This window comes from Hordeum vulgare, chromosome 7H (genome assembly GCF_904849725.1).
Source record: "Hordeum vulgare subsp. vulgare chromosome 7H, MorexV3_pseudomolecules_assembly, whole genome shotgun sequence".
NCBI classification, from domain to species: Eukaryota; Viridiplantae; Streptophyta; class Magnoliopsida; order Poales; family Poaceae; genus Hordeum; species Hordeum vulgare.
The window spans coordinates 607,339,802-607,354,746 of NC_058524.1; positions in this window are offsets into that span (position 1 = coordinate 607,339,802).

Sequence of the window (14,945 nt, forward strand, 5' to 3'; positions counted from 1 at the left end):
CAACTGAGTTCGCCGCTATGGATATAGTATTCCACAGGACTCAAGACAACATTAGATTTGGAAGGCATTAGGAATATATAAGCTTGTCTCTGACTATGACTGTGTAAAGCTCAGCGAGAATGGTGTGGACAAGAAATTGTAGAATCAAGCACGCCAAAGTCCCATGTATAAGAGATGTGACAGACCTGACTGGATTGATGCAGAATTTGGGCTTACTGCTGTAAGGGTGGCACAAAATGGTAGCCCTTGTCTCGTACTATAATCCGTGGAAGCACATCAACGCTGTTTCTCCTCCAGACTGTCGGGAGGATGCTCGTGTCTAGCCCCTGACCACTAACATCGTGCTGCTGCCCAACTTTCTTGCCTTGGTGTTTGATGGCATGTAGCTAGCTTTCCAAGCTCTCCCTACGTTGGGCTCTCTCCCTCTGCTTGCCTGTTGCTGCTGTAAAACACCCAGCCATTTTGGGGAACATCTCCTTGTCGACCATAAAAATGCCATTTGCTACTACAAGTTCATTTTTTTGTCAAGTTTTGGTCTTCAATGTGTTCAGTAGTCATTTTTTACCCTCAAACCAAGCATATACTACAGTTACGATCTCTGTTCACGTCAGAAGTTGTGCGGCTTATGACATTCAATTCTTAAAAGATGCTATATGAATTTAATAGTATGAGCTTACTGAGCATTTTTTCAATAGTTCTTTTGTCTGTCTTTTTATCAATATAAATAAATAAATACCAATTCCATGTCAGAAAATATAGATCCAATTCTGCCTCGATCAAAGTTACCCTGCAAACTGAGCGCATAGTAGTACCGACCAAGCACCACTGAACACTCCGACCATGGTGGATGGATATTTTTTTTACTAACTTTGTCTTTTGATGTCGAAGTACACACCACAAAAAATTACTAACTCTGTCTTTTGAAGTCGAAGCACACACCACACCAGATTATCAAGAAACATCATAAGAGGCAATTTGTTTTAAGAAGGAGGATGACCCCTCGCCTATGCATCTCGGCAACGCATACAATCATTTTATTAAGGCGGCAACGCATACAATCATTTTATTAAGGCGGCTCCTACGAATCAGTCGGATGATTTCTCGAAATCATTCGTCTCGGTAGCCGCCCGATTTAGCGCTGGATGGCCATTCGATCCAATCAACACAACCCCACCACACGTCTTCCTTCTCGGATCCTCTTCCACCGAAGCAACACCTGCCATGGCAACCTCGCGGCATCGGCAAAAGCTGCAGCACATCTCCAAGAGCCGCCACCGACCGATGCATCGCTCGAAACCCTTCATTGCAGCGCCGGGCGGCGCTCCGGGAGCACTAGCATGCTGCAACATTGCAACCATGGCCATGGAAACACCAAGGACAAGAAAAATATCGATGCCGCACAGACGATGTCTTCGACGAAGCTTCATAGCAGCCACAACCGCGCTCCATTGCAACCTCGGTGAAGCTCCATTGCAACTTCGACGGAGCTCCATTATAGCCACGACGGAGCTTCAATGATCCCCCATGTGCTTCATAGCAGCCCATTGCGCGCTCCATTGAAACGCAGCCGACGACGGGGGATGCCACGATGCAGCATGCCGCGACCATGGGAGGAGAGATGACGGCGGAAGCTGTGATGCAGCGTGGGAAGGTTAATTATCAGAATCATGATTCTAAATCGAATCGGAGCTTCCATGGCAGTATCGTAAATCGTAGAATATTCACTATTAGAATCGTAAAAACCATAGTTAAAAAGGCACGCCTAAGCGAGCGCTTAAATGCGCTTAGGCTCTAGGCGATAACAAAATGCCTAGCGCATACCTGCGCTTAATCTGCGCATAAGCATGCGCTTTGATCAGAAAAGTGCATAAAAGTGCAAGGCGGTTGTAAAACGCACAATTAACACCTAGCACTTTTTTAAACTATGGTAAAAAGGTAGATTCTATAAATCAAAATCGTAAAATAAGAGGAGTTTGTTCGGATTGTAAAGTCGTAGAATCGTACAATCGCCTTGACAACATTGACGAGAATGATGCCATGCAGCTTCGGTGGCGCTTCAATGTAGCCGCGACGGAGCTTCAAACAACCTTGCTTGGCGCTCTACTACCCGGTGACATGAGGATGAATCAGGTGCCTCCATTGCGGTGGTGCCTTTGCTCTGCCACTTGACCATCGAGAATATGGGATATAGTAAATGGATGAAGGACACGCGAGGGGAGAAGATAAGGAGGGGGATGAGAATGGTGGAGGAGCCCATAGCGACACGTGGTGCACTAAGAGGGAGGCTTACGAGGAAGAGTTTTCATCCGGTTGATTTTAAACAATTTTATTTTATTAATTATTCACAAATATATTATAAAGTAATACACCAATAAGTGTGAAGCCGTCATCTTGGTAGCATATAACGCTACTCCTGTCCATGTGATGAAATGGTGCAAATTGTCTGAGACGAATATCTAGGCCTTTCACCAAAGGCTAACATCTAAAGCCGGAGGGTACACCCAAGCCGCATTGCCGGGTCTGGGTCACACACCGGTCCAATGCACTCTCAAAGGCCGCTGCCGTTATTTTTCACCGGTCCATCTTCAGAGTAGGTATTGACGGATCGATCGTGTCAGACCTGTCGTCGATGCCCCATGACGCTAGATAAAGCCTCCTTTCTACGCACGTCAATCATCACCCATCCGTCGCCAAGACCCTGCCGCACCCCACCATTGAGACTCCACGTCGCTTATGCTACCCAAGGAGGGCCGCTTCACTGCCGGAACCATCCACTCATCCCTCAAGCCAATGCACACCTCCAAGAATGACGCCCCTAAGGAGGGGACGACACAAAGGCGCCGCCCTCATCCGATCGGTTGGTCTTGGGTTTTCCCCGAAGGTAGCGGGAGGAGTCGTGAGCTTCACCTCGATGATGCCTTCAAGAAGGAAATGACGACATTGGTCGCCATCACCGGCTGTGGCCAGCTGCCGAAGACAAGATCTTCACCCAGATCTGCCGCTCAAGACTCCAACCGACAACTGTGCATCTACAAGACCACCTTCAAAGCCCCTGATTTGGCCGCCCAGATCTGACAATCATTCACATCCGCACTACCACTGCGGGGTACCTTGACGCTCCGACCACTACCGAAGGGCACCACCATTGGAGCTTGAAGGGAGGGTTGCCACCTCACCGTGCAATGCGAGAAGAGCCCATAATGAATCTCAAGGACGCTCTTCTCTGTCCTGTATCGAACGGAACCCGCCTAGAAACCGCCTAACCGTCGGAGCAGCTCCGCTTTGGACATGGGTAACTCCACGCCGTGCAACCAAGGATGACCTGGACCTCACCGGCCACCACCTCCCGGGGGGCCACCGCCCCTCAGCAAGGCGACCACCCCCGGCCAAGCCATGACCGGAGTCCACCCCCGCATGCACCTGGTCCCATCTGCCCAGCCTGGTCCTCCGCGGCGTCCTTTCCATGCCGCCGCCACTAGATGACCACGCCGCCGCCCAAGGGCGCCGCCCGACTTGTGATCTGCAAATCAATTGCCATTGTTCGGTCCATGGTGCTTACCTACACCCACCATATATATATAGCCTTCATCCACTGTGGTTTACGGTTATCAATTAGCTAGCTAGAATATCTGTCATCCACCATGATTTATTGTAGTGGTCAGGAGGCGGACTAAAGAAAGTTATATACATGGGCTATCTATCTCAACTGAGTTAGCCGCTATGGATATAGTATTCCGCAGGAGTCAAGACAAATTGCCTAATTTTATTTCGTTAAAATTGCACAACATCAGAAAATATGTTGGATCTGGGAGGCATTAGGAATATATAAGCTTGTCGCTGTGTAAAGCTAAGTGAGAATGGTGTGGACAAGAGATTGTAGAATCAAGCACGCCAAAGCCCGAAGTATATGAAATGCTATGGGCTTGATTAGATTGATGCAGAATTTGGCTTACTGATGTGAGGGGAAGCACAAAATAGTTATTCAAACCTACTAGATTGTTTGGAAGCACATGAACCCAGTTCAATGAGCAACACCCTAACTTGAAGTTTCTCTAGATCTGTCGGAGGCACGTTCGTGTCTAGCGCGTTGGCCCCCTCCCTGAGCACCAAGATCAAGCTGCTGGCCAACTTTTTTTTAAAAAGGAGGAAAAACCCCGGCCTCTGCCAACTTTTTTTATTTTGTGTTTGATGGTGTTTGGCTAGGTTTCCACGCTCTCCCTATATTGGTTGTCGCACTCCCCCTCTGCTTGTTTGTCGCTCCTGTAAAACCCAGCCATTTTGGATTATTATAAATTCAAGTGGGGAATCTCTCCGAGGTGACTATAAGAAAACCATTTGCTACTGCAAGTTGTTGATTTTTTGTTAAGTTTTGGTCTTCAATGGATTTAGTAGTTATTTTTTACCTATGAACCAGGCATATGCTACACTTACGATCTCTATTCACCTCAGAAGTTAGTGCAACTCTACCAAATGCCACAAATCTACCCGCCCAGCAAAATAATCGTTGATATATGGGACGAGACGAAAAAACATCCTGACCAGGCCTAGTATATCGGCCCGACCAGTAAAACTTTTGCGTCAAGTTCCATATTTTCGTCTTTAGCCACCAAACGTAGCGTTTTCTGCTTCCCCTTTGTGGTGCCCTCTATCGTGAGTACGACTTGGTGGGAAGCAAAATTTCCGCTTATGCCCGCTGTTCCATTCCCACCCCCAAAGGAAATCAGAGGCGATGTTTGCTTCCCCTGGCCACCCTGCGCAATGTAGAGCTTTGTCCGTTCTCATCAGCGCCTTCTTCACCAAGCTTGGAGCTCGGAGGTGGCTAATTTTTGTAGCAGGCGGGCTGCAGCCGCTGACGCCATGGATCCGAGCAGTAGCTTGGTGGTGTGGCTCGCTGCAGGTGAATCTGGCCATGAGTGAGCCGCACAGTCATCCGCGCGTGCCAATGACGCAGGCAAGGGGGCGAGGGGAAGTAGGGGGCGGCGGCAGCTGTGTATTTCTATTTGGCCGGCGATGAGTATCCTAAGCGCGACTTGGAGGGAAGGAATTTTTCGCTCGTGGCAGCTGGTCCGCCGCAGCCCCCGATGCAAATCTTAGGCGGCATTTGCTTCCCCTGGCCACACTGCGCAATTGGAGCTTTGGCTGTCCTCGTTCGCGTCTTCTTCACCAAGATTTGTGCTCGGAGGTGGCTAATTTTTGCAGCGGGCGAGCTGCAACCGTCGCCACCATGGTTCCGACCAATAGCTTCGTGGTGTGGCTCGTTGCAGGCGAATCTGGCTTCTCGAACCATGAGTGAGTTGCGCATTCGTCCACGCGTGCCAATGCCGCGAGCAAGGGGGCGAGGAGAAGTAGGGACGACGGTGGCTATGGATTTCTTTTCGTCTGACGGTTAGGAAGTTAGGGGCAACGACTTTGCTTCCGACTGATTTGGTTCTGGCCAAAGGTAATATATAGAGCATTTTAATTTTTTCCCGACGGGCGGTTCATGACAAAGTCCCGAATTTATTATCATCGTTGGATGATTGGAGTTTGTCCTCATCGTCGGACTCAGATGATACCGACATAGATAAGATGCTTTTCGACGATGATGCCGAACACCTCCTCTTGTTGCATCTCTTGTAATCATTGGAAGCTGGGAAGAAGAAGAAGCGCCACGGATCGGCAGTTGGCCATCTTTGTATTCCATGCAACCGAGCTCTCGGCCACAATATGTTCACGGAAGATTACTTTGTCGATGTACCATACTATCTGGCTCACCTCTTCCGTAGGTGTTACCGAATGCGTAGATCTCTTTTTGTTTGCATTGTTCAAGCTAGCGAGGAAAATTATCTTTCTTCACTTGCTCCGTTTGCTTGAATTTAGTGCATACCAAAAAAAATTAGCAGCAATATATCTCGCTCTAGCTAAATCCCTCTTGGATTTGCAAGTCATAAACCCCTCTTGGATTTACAAGTCATAAATCCCCCTAGCTAAATCATTATCGTCTTTATTTTTTCCCAGCTGTCATCTGGTGTGCATGCATATATATATATAGCTCTCGCCCACAGTGTGGTTTCTGGTTCTCAAGTAGCTAGCCAGAATATCTCTCATCCACCATATTTTTGGTATGATCCACCATGGTGTATTGTAGTGGTCAGGACGGAGACTAAAGAAAGCTATATGTATGTTCTATTTATCTCAACCGTTAGCCATTATGGATATAGTATTCCTCAGGAATCAAGACAATGTTAGATATGTGAGGCATTAGGAATATATAAGCTTGCCACTGCGTATGACATCATAAAGCTCAGCGAGAATGGAGTGGTCAAGAGATTGTACAATCAAGTGCGCCATAGTCCCATGTATAGGAGATGCTACAGACCTAACTAGATTGATGTGGAATTTGGGCATACTGATGTGAGGGTGGCACAAAATGGTTTCCCTTCTCTCGTTCTATAATGCATGGAAGCACATGAACGCTGTTCCCCGCGCAACGCCCTAACTTGCAGTTTCTCCCCCAGACCTGTCGAGGGGAGGATCATGTCTAGCGTGTTTGCTTCCTCCCTGAACACCAAAATCACACTGCTACCCAACTTTCTTGCCTTGTTTGATTGCGTTTAGCTAGGTTTCCAAGATCTCCTTACATTGGTTGTCTTGATCGCTCTCTGCTTGCCTCACTGCTGTAAAACCCAACCATTTTGGCTTATTTTGAATATATATTCAAGTGGGGAACCCCTCCCAGGTGACCATAAAAAATCCATTTGTTACTATAAGTTGTTCATTTTTTTTGTCAGTTTTGGTCTTTAATGTATTGAGTAGATAATTTTTTACCTACAAACCAAGGATATGCTACAATTACGATCTCTACTCACATCAAAAGTTATGCGGCTTATGACATTCATTTCTTAAAAGATGCTATTGAATTTTAATAGTACGAGCCTACTGAGCATTTTTCAAATAGTTCTCTTGCCTGTATTTTTATCAAAAAATACAATTCCACGAAAAAAAAATCCAAGCGTTTGATCACTCCGAAGAACACACCACACCAGATTATCGAAAAACATCATGAGGGGCAGTTGAATAAAAATACTTAAGGGTTGGTGAAATGCAGTGGTGCTGGCCGGCAGAGGAAGCTGGTAGTGTACTGGACTGCTTGAGACAAACCACTGCTCCCACCGACCAATGGACAAGTAACTGTGCCAAATTCTGATTTATTAAGTCTGTTTATTTGGCTGATGGTGGGGTTGAATTGTGTATATGTGAAGTTACATATTGACATATATATGAAAGATCTTGAGACATGCTTTGTTAAAACGGAATCAGTTTCATGTATACTTCTAAGACAATTCTAGCTAGGGAGCGAACATTCTAACAAAGTAATTGCTGTTGGATTTTATGTTTGTGGTTGTGCGTGTGCTTGAATCTAGTGCATACGCGAAATTAGCCGGCAACATGGAAATGCCCAGCGGGGTCACGCAAAACAACTGCCGGGCACTATTGTACTCCTACTTTTATCTTCTACGTTAATTCCATCCAAGTATAGCAAGCTCACTTAGTAGGAGGATATAATGTAACTTGAGCAATTGATGTATACCACTGCCGAAACCATCCACTCACCCCTCAAGCAAATGCACACCTTCAAGAATGATGTCCCTAAGAAGGGCCGACACAATCAGCGAGGGGTTTGCGTTTCGGGTCCATGACTTTTACTAGTCCATTGTCAGGTACAATGATTACCAGTTATGCAATCTTCGCATTTTTGTTGGTAGCTCGTTGACTAACTCAGGTTTGACGAGAGGAGACCTGTGCCGGTACCGGTATGCTACGTCAGTGAAATCCTGTATGGTTTAAGTACCGAACAATAGACATGCCATGAGTCTTGGCTGCTTCTCCGTACAGTGCAACAAACTTTGGATTGATATCAGTTGTTTCATCATACCTCCGCTCGAGCACACCTCCGTATTGGAATACACTTTGAGCGGGGGGGCACATCGAGAACTCTTCACCGGCGATCTCCGGGGACTCCTCTGATGACCGTTGGGGTCTCCTCATCGGCGATTGTCGGGGACTCCTCACCAGCGATCATCGGGGACTCCTAACCGGCGATCATCGGGGACTCCTCACCGGTGATCGTCGGGAACTCTTCACCGGCGATCGTCGGGGACTCCTCTGACGATCGTCGGGGACTCCGCACCGACGATCGTTGGGGAATCTTCACCGGCGATCGTCCGGGACTCCTCTAACGACCGTCGGGGACTCCTTCGACGATCGTGAGGGACTTATCACCGACGATCGTCGGGGACTCCTCTGACAATCGTCAGGGACTCCTCACCGGCGATCGTCGACGACTCCTCCGACGATCGTTGGGTACTCATCTGATCTAATCTCATTATGCAACAAAAACGAGAGCACATGCAAATTTAGTATCATGTCGTACAAGACATCCTGTTGATCATGGTCTCTGTCTCTACCGTCCATAGCTTAACTAACCGACAAAAAGATAAAACAATTTAGTATTCACTTTAGCTAGCAAGATCATCATGTATATATAATATCACTAATACATCAAATAATCCACTTAAATAATGCATCATCCAGTAATCCACTTAATATCACCGAATATATAATCTCGAATACATCACTAACACATCTCTCGAATAATATCTAACTGATCAACCAACAAAGAGCTGCCGCTGTACCGAGGAGCGGGCGGTGGACACCCAAAAAGCAGGAACCATCACCGGATCATAGCTTGGGTGAGATCCCTGAAGAACCTGCCAGGTATTGGAGAACCTGGCTTCCAACGCCTCCATGTAGCGACGGACGTGCTCGTCCTCCTCTCTGACACGACGACGTACCTCTCCTCGGGGGCCGGAAGCCTCGGCACCGAAAGTGGCCCACGCGACCGCCACCAAAGAAGCTCCGGGTCGACGACGGGAGCCCGGTTCCTCACCAAGCTGCGCGCCCCGGAAGGTAGCTCCTCTCAGTGTCAGCCAGGCAGAGCCCAGTCCCGCACATGTTGGCGCTTCTCAAGCAGGTGATCGCCACCGAGTCGATGACGAGGATGCGGGCCAGGCATCGTACGTCAACGCCGAGAACCAATTCTACAACTATTTCAATTCCTACTATTTAATAAACTTTTCTAAATTTTTACTGCTAGATACCAGTAGAAACTATTTAATTAGGTTCAGCAAAAAATTTAACAAAGTTGCTATATTATATAATCCCCAATGATGCAATAGAGCACTGCTAACTAATTTTTGCACTGCACGTCGGAGATTTTTACATAACTAATTTTTGCAATAGGGATGAAAGTAATGTTTGCATGGCTAATTAATTCCTCTACTATTTTTTGCCTGCGCCCAGGCCCGTCGATGAGGGGGTCCAAATTGACCGACCGCACATGGCACCCAAAATTATGGGTCCCAGATTAAAGAAAAAACACGATGTAAACTTCCTGTGCGAGGCCCGCTACAACTTAAGCCCTAGAGCATGACCCTCTAGGTCCCAGCCCCCGCTTGCACACACGCGCCGCCTCTCTCATGATCTCCCATGCTCTGACGGCAGCTCTCCCTCAGTCTAGCTCTGCCTACTAATTGCTCTATGCTTGCACTAGTCGTATCATGCCTGGCAATGATTCTCGTCCTCCGCCTGGCCGCGGACGCTGGTCGCGTACACTGAATCGCCCGACCACTAATCAATGAGTTACTTACTAATTTCTTCAACCAGGCAAACAACAATAGAAGATGCATTGGAAGTTTGGACTGATATGATGTATGTGTGGATTTATAAACTGATTTTTTGAAAAGTTAACTACAGAGTAATTTGAACTGAAAAAAATATGTGGGTGTATGGATGAAGCCCGAATTGATGTATTTTTATATCAATCTTATTTGATGCTACACAAAAATTAGATGAAGGCATATTTTAATTGGCAACCTGCAATAACAGGAGTTTCTACACATATGGGGGAATGGATAAAGCAAACTATTGATTTGGTATTGTTTTGTATCCTTTATTATAATTTGTATTTTTTTTCATGTTTAATCTATTTAAGTTCATCAATAAGCATCGAGTTTCAGTTCTACATATATCCTGCACTCGAGCAAATTTATATATGCTTTGGCATGAGGTGTTCCTTCGATAGTTAGAAGGCACTATTTGGCCATTGCAATATGTGATATTCCATGGATATACTTCTTTACTGATACAAAATTGAAAATTTCAGGAACCTATTTTGTATTTTGTCTCGGGCCCATGGCATGAGGTGTTCCTTCGATAGTTTTTTAGTTGATTGTTTTTGCTATTAAAAAATATTATAGTTTTGTTTTAGTTGACCATAACAGAATATTTTAATTGATTATTTTTACTTCATTCTTTTTGTTATTAACATAATATTTTAATTGATCATAACAGAATATTTCAATTTCAAGGTCATTAGTTTGTACCAGCAGATCAAGAGTGCTATATATGTGGCCGAAATGCATGATACCATGAAAAGTATCAAATGAAGTTAGAAAGGGTTAAATCATTCAAATTTGGAAACTAATGGCACACACAGAAACTAGACATAAATTGGTCCAAGCAGTACATAATAATACTCGTCCAAGCAGTACATAATAATAGCTAGCATAAATATATATATATAAGTGTTCGTCGTTGTGAACACTACTCGTCTGAATCAGAAAGTCCCCAAACTCGTGGTGCTGATGCTGATGCGAGGTGACGCTGGCCATAGTTTATGATTTGAATCTTGCGGTACAACTCGTGTGAAACGTATGCATCTTTTGCTGCATACTTAATGTTGATACCGTCAAGTGGGGTCCTCTTCCACTTTTTGTGCTGATAACTTGGGAATTTGATCTTCATATCAGCGTACTCCTCGTCGATCATGGCGACTGCCATATGAGCCATGGAAGTCTTCTCATGTTCAAGCTTCAATTTATCTTGGATATCAATGTGGCAGTCAGCTGGTATCTCAATACCGAAGCTGTGCCTCATCTTGAGCTTGTCGTTCCTTATATCAACACTAGCAAAATGTATGCCGTTGCGAAGGAAGTCCATGAGTTCTGGAAAATGCTTGTCCTACTGCAACACCAACAAATTAAAATGGACCAAATGTTACATACTGCTTCAACAAGGAAAATTGTTTCACTACAACTAAAGAGAAATTGATCTTTAGGATTCAAATGGAACATATTGCTATCCTATGCAATTATTATATCGTATGAACTGATCAAGAAACCCTAAATCAACTATGACATATATATATGTTCTCCCACGGTTTTGTCAATATGCAACAAAGAAAATTGTTTCACTACAACTTAAGAGAAATTGATCTTTAGGATTTAAATGGAACATATTTCTATCCTATGCAATTTTCATACCCTATGAATTGATCAAGAAACTCTAAATTAACTATGACATTTCTGTCCAATGGAACATAGAAACTGCACAAATTAACTATGACTCATATATATATATATATATATATATATATATATATATATATATATATATATATATATATATATATATATATATATATATATATATTGTTATCCAATGGAACCTAGATCACTATATGCAATTGCTATCCAATGGAACATAAAAACTGCATATTGCTATCCAATGGAACCTAGATCACTATACACAATTTTCATAACCTTGAATCAAAGAAAGCCTTAAAACTTACCTCGCCCATTGGAAGACCATGACATGTCTCTTGAAACATAGTTGGATGACGACAACACCTTGTGCATTGGTCGTGTTCTCCAGACCAGGCCCCATGAAATTCTCATTCTCCTCCCCCTCTTGAAGCCGTTCCTGGAAATAGGAAAGAAAACCCGGCACCATGGCACTGTCGTTCCTGTACACGACATTGAGTTCGGTCGTGCCATGTGCAAGCACCTGTCCGTAGCGAGTGGTTGGCATGGTGGAAGAAGAGAAGAAAAGAAGAGAGGGGAACAAGAGGGGAAGAAGAGAGGAGAGTGAGATAGAAGAAGAAACAGAGAAATGACGACTCTGCTTCGGTTCGTGCTTTTCATCGCTCGAAACGACGCGGGAGGCGAACCATTTGGACCTTTAGTGTCGGGTAGAGCCACCAACCGAGACTAAAAGGGGATACGAACGGTTGCCATCACCGCGACACGCCACATGTCAGACCTTTAGTCCCGGATTGAGCCACCAACCGGGAATAAAGGAGGATACGAACGATTGCCACCACTGCGACACGCCACATGTCAGTCGCCGGATCTTTAGTCCTAGTTTTTGGCACGAACCGAACCTAATGCATCGAACCGAACAGGGACTCTTGCCCCGCCAGGCCCTGGCAGCTCGAACCGGGACCAATGCCTGATATTGGTATCGGTTTTACTTGGACCCGAGGCTAATGGGATTTAGGGCTCCGGCCGAAAGCCACATTTTCTACTAGTGCTTCTTTGGCCAAATGGGATCAGTTTCTTGTAAACTACTCCCTCGGTACCTAAGTAATTGTAGTTGGGGAGAACTAGGCTAGCTCTCCACAACTACAATTATTTGGATATAGAAGTTGTATGTCATTTGTACTAATAAATATCCAGCCAAATATATGAAGCGTCCTTTCCTACAGTTGATGTGTAGTTTGAGTACAATCATGTAAGACTTATATGAAAGAGAAAAGTAGATGAAGTCATAACTCATCTTCATAGGTACACACCATCTACCTTCTTGATAACGAGTTATTATTGTCCTTATTTCTTCCTAGCTCCCATCCGGAGTATGTGCATATACATAGCTCCGATCGAGGATGGTTCGCAGTTATCAACTAGCTAGAGTATCTCCTGTCCACTGTGGTTTATTATATGATCCGCTAGCTATTAGAGGGGGCTAAAGAAATGTACATGTAGGCCATCTATTTCAAGCGGGTTAGCCACCATGGATATAGTACTCCTCAAGAGTCATGAAGATTTAGTTAAGTTTATTCTGGTAAAGGCACACACAATCACAAATATATTAGGTTTGAGAGGCATTAGGAATAGATCATCTCGAAGTACAAAGCATTACTGCCATGCACCTAGTTCGTACCATTACTCTATGGATCCCTCGCCCCCCCTCTTCGAGTCCTCGTGCTGCGTGCGTGTGCTCCGCCGGAGTTGGAGGGCCAGCGAGGGTGCATCGCTCGGCTACCTCTTGGCGGTGCTCGTACGTCTACATGAGTTTTGAGCTGCTGTCCCACTCCAGGTAGGTGGGGTGCTGATTTCTTCACGGATCTCTGCTTCGTCTGAGCACTGTCTTCTCTCTGTGTCCCCGTGGTGGTGGTGAACGATGAAGGGCTGGCCTGCAGTTCCTCCCAGCCAATGTTCCCGTCCGGTGGCTGGTGGCACCGGTACTAATGCGGCTCTCAAAGCCTCTGATGGTGATGGCATGCAGGTTGGATGCGTAGCTGCACCGGAGATGCACGGTGAAGATTGCGCCCGGCATGCAGGTTGGATGCGTAGCTGCACCGGAGATGCACGGTGAAGATTGCGCCCTGGCAAACAGAAATACAGATGGACCTTGTTGTAAATTTTCTTTTCTCGAAATCGGTTTGTGCAAAAGTGCTGGGATAGCTATGCTGGAAGGATGCAGTGGATTGAGTACATTGCACTTTCTAAAATGTCTACCTCTCTACTTAATAATAAAGGAAAACACTTGTAGTCGGCGCGCCGGCCGAACCTTACGTCCGGGCATGTGGCTGGCCAGGCACGCAGCCTACAGTTGGTCCCTGTGGTCCCTGCTTCGTCCGAGCTCTCTCTTCTCTGTGTGTCCCTGTGGTGGTGGTGAACGGTGAAGGGCTGGCCGACCGGATCTCAGCTCCCGTCCGGTGTGACGGGTACTGATAAAGCCTCTGATGGAGACGGCATGCAAGTTGGAGTCATGACGGTGTGATGGTATTGATGCGTTCCTTCTGTAGCTACACCGAAGATGCACGGTGAAGATTGCGCCCTGGGCAAACAGAAATACAGAGGGACCTCGTTGTAAATTTTCTTTTCTCTAGAACTGTTTGTGCAAAAGTGCTGGGACAGCTATGCTGGAAGGATGCAGTGGAGTACGCCCGTGTCTCTATGACCTGGCTATGGTTTGAATACATTGCACTTTCTAAAAAATATATTCAAAATCGACCAAAGTCCCCATGTCTACCGAGTATGCGGGCTTGGCTCCTGCTGATCTTTCACGTAACACTTTCTGCAACTGTAGGTTTTTTTCTTTTTGATATCAAAATATATTAGAGTTACTCGTATAGAATGCCAAGGTAGAATAGAGTTGCCTCATGGAGCATTTTTTTTACACAAATGATAAGTGTGGCACGAAGTAACATCGTCCTGTTGCTACTTCGTGCCACATGTGTGACATTTATCAAGGTGCTTTTTCTAAGTAGACACGGCGATGGTATTCGGCAACTAGAAGAGAGGCCGCGAAGGCCTCCTCCACCAGCAGTCGTTCCTACACCGGCAGTTCCTCGTCGACTTCTGCCTCCCGCGGTGGCTCTTCGACCCTCATCCACCGCCACGCATGACAAAATCGAAGAAGATGGCCACCCGCATTCGTGGCCTCCTCCTCCTGCAGCAGCACCTTTGCCGACAATTCGTCGACCTCCGGTTCCGATGGTGGCTCGTCGATGGCCTCATTTGCGACGCTACAATGAATCAAAGCATATGGCCACCGGTTCTATATTGGGGTTCTATATATTGGGGTTCTATATGGATGCAGAAAGACAAAGAAAGAGATAGAGATATATTGGGGTTCTATATGGATGTCTATGGTTCCAGGAACCAATCGAAATGCAACGGGTCGGACATATTCCTGGCCCATGTTCTAGTGTTTGGTTCATAACTGGGATATAACCCACTCGTTTCCACCCACCGAATAGTCTGCTGAGACCTGAAACCGAACAGTCCCTCTAAATTGAGCTAACCACGCGGAACCATGGCTCTTCCCTTTCTCTTGCA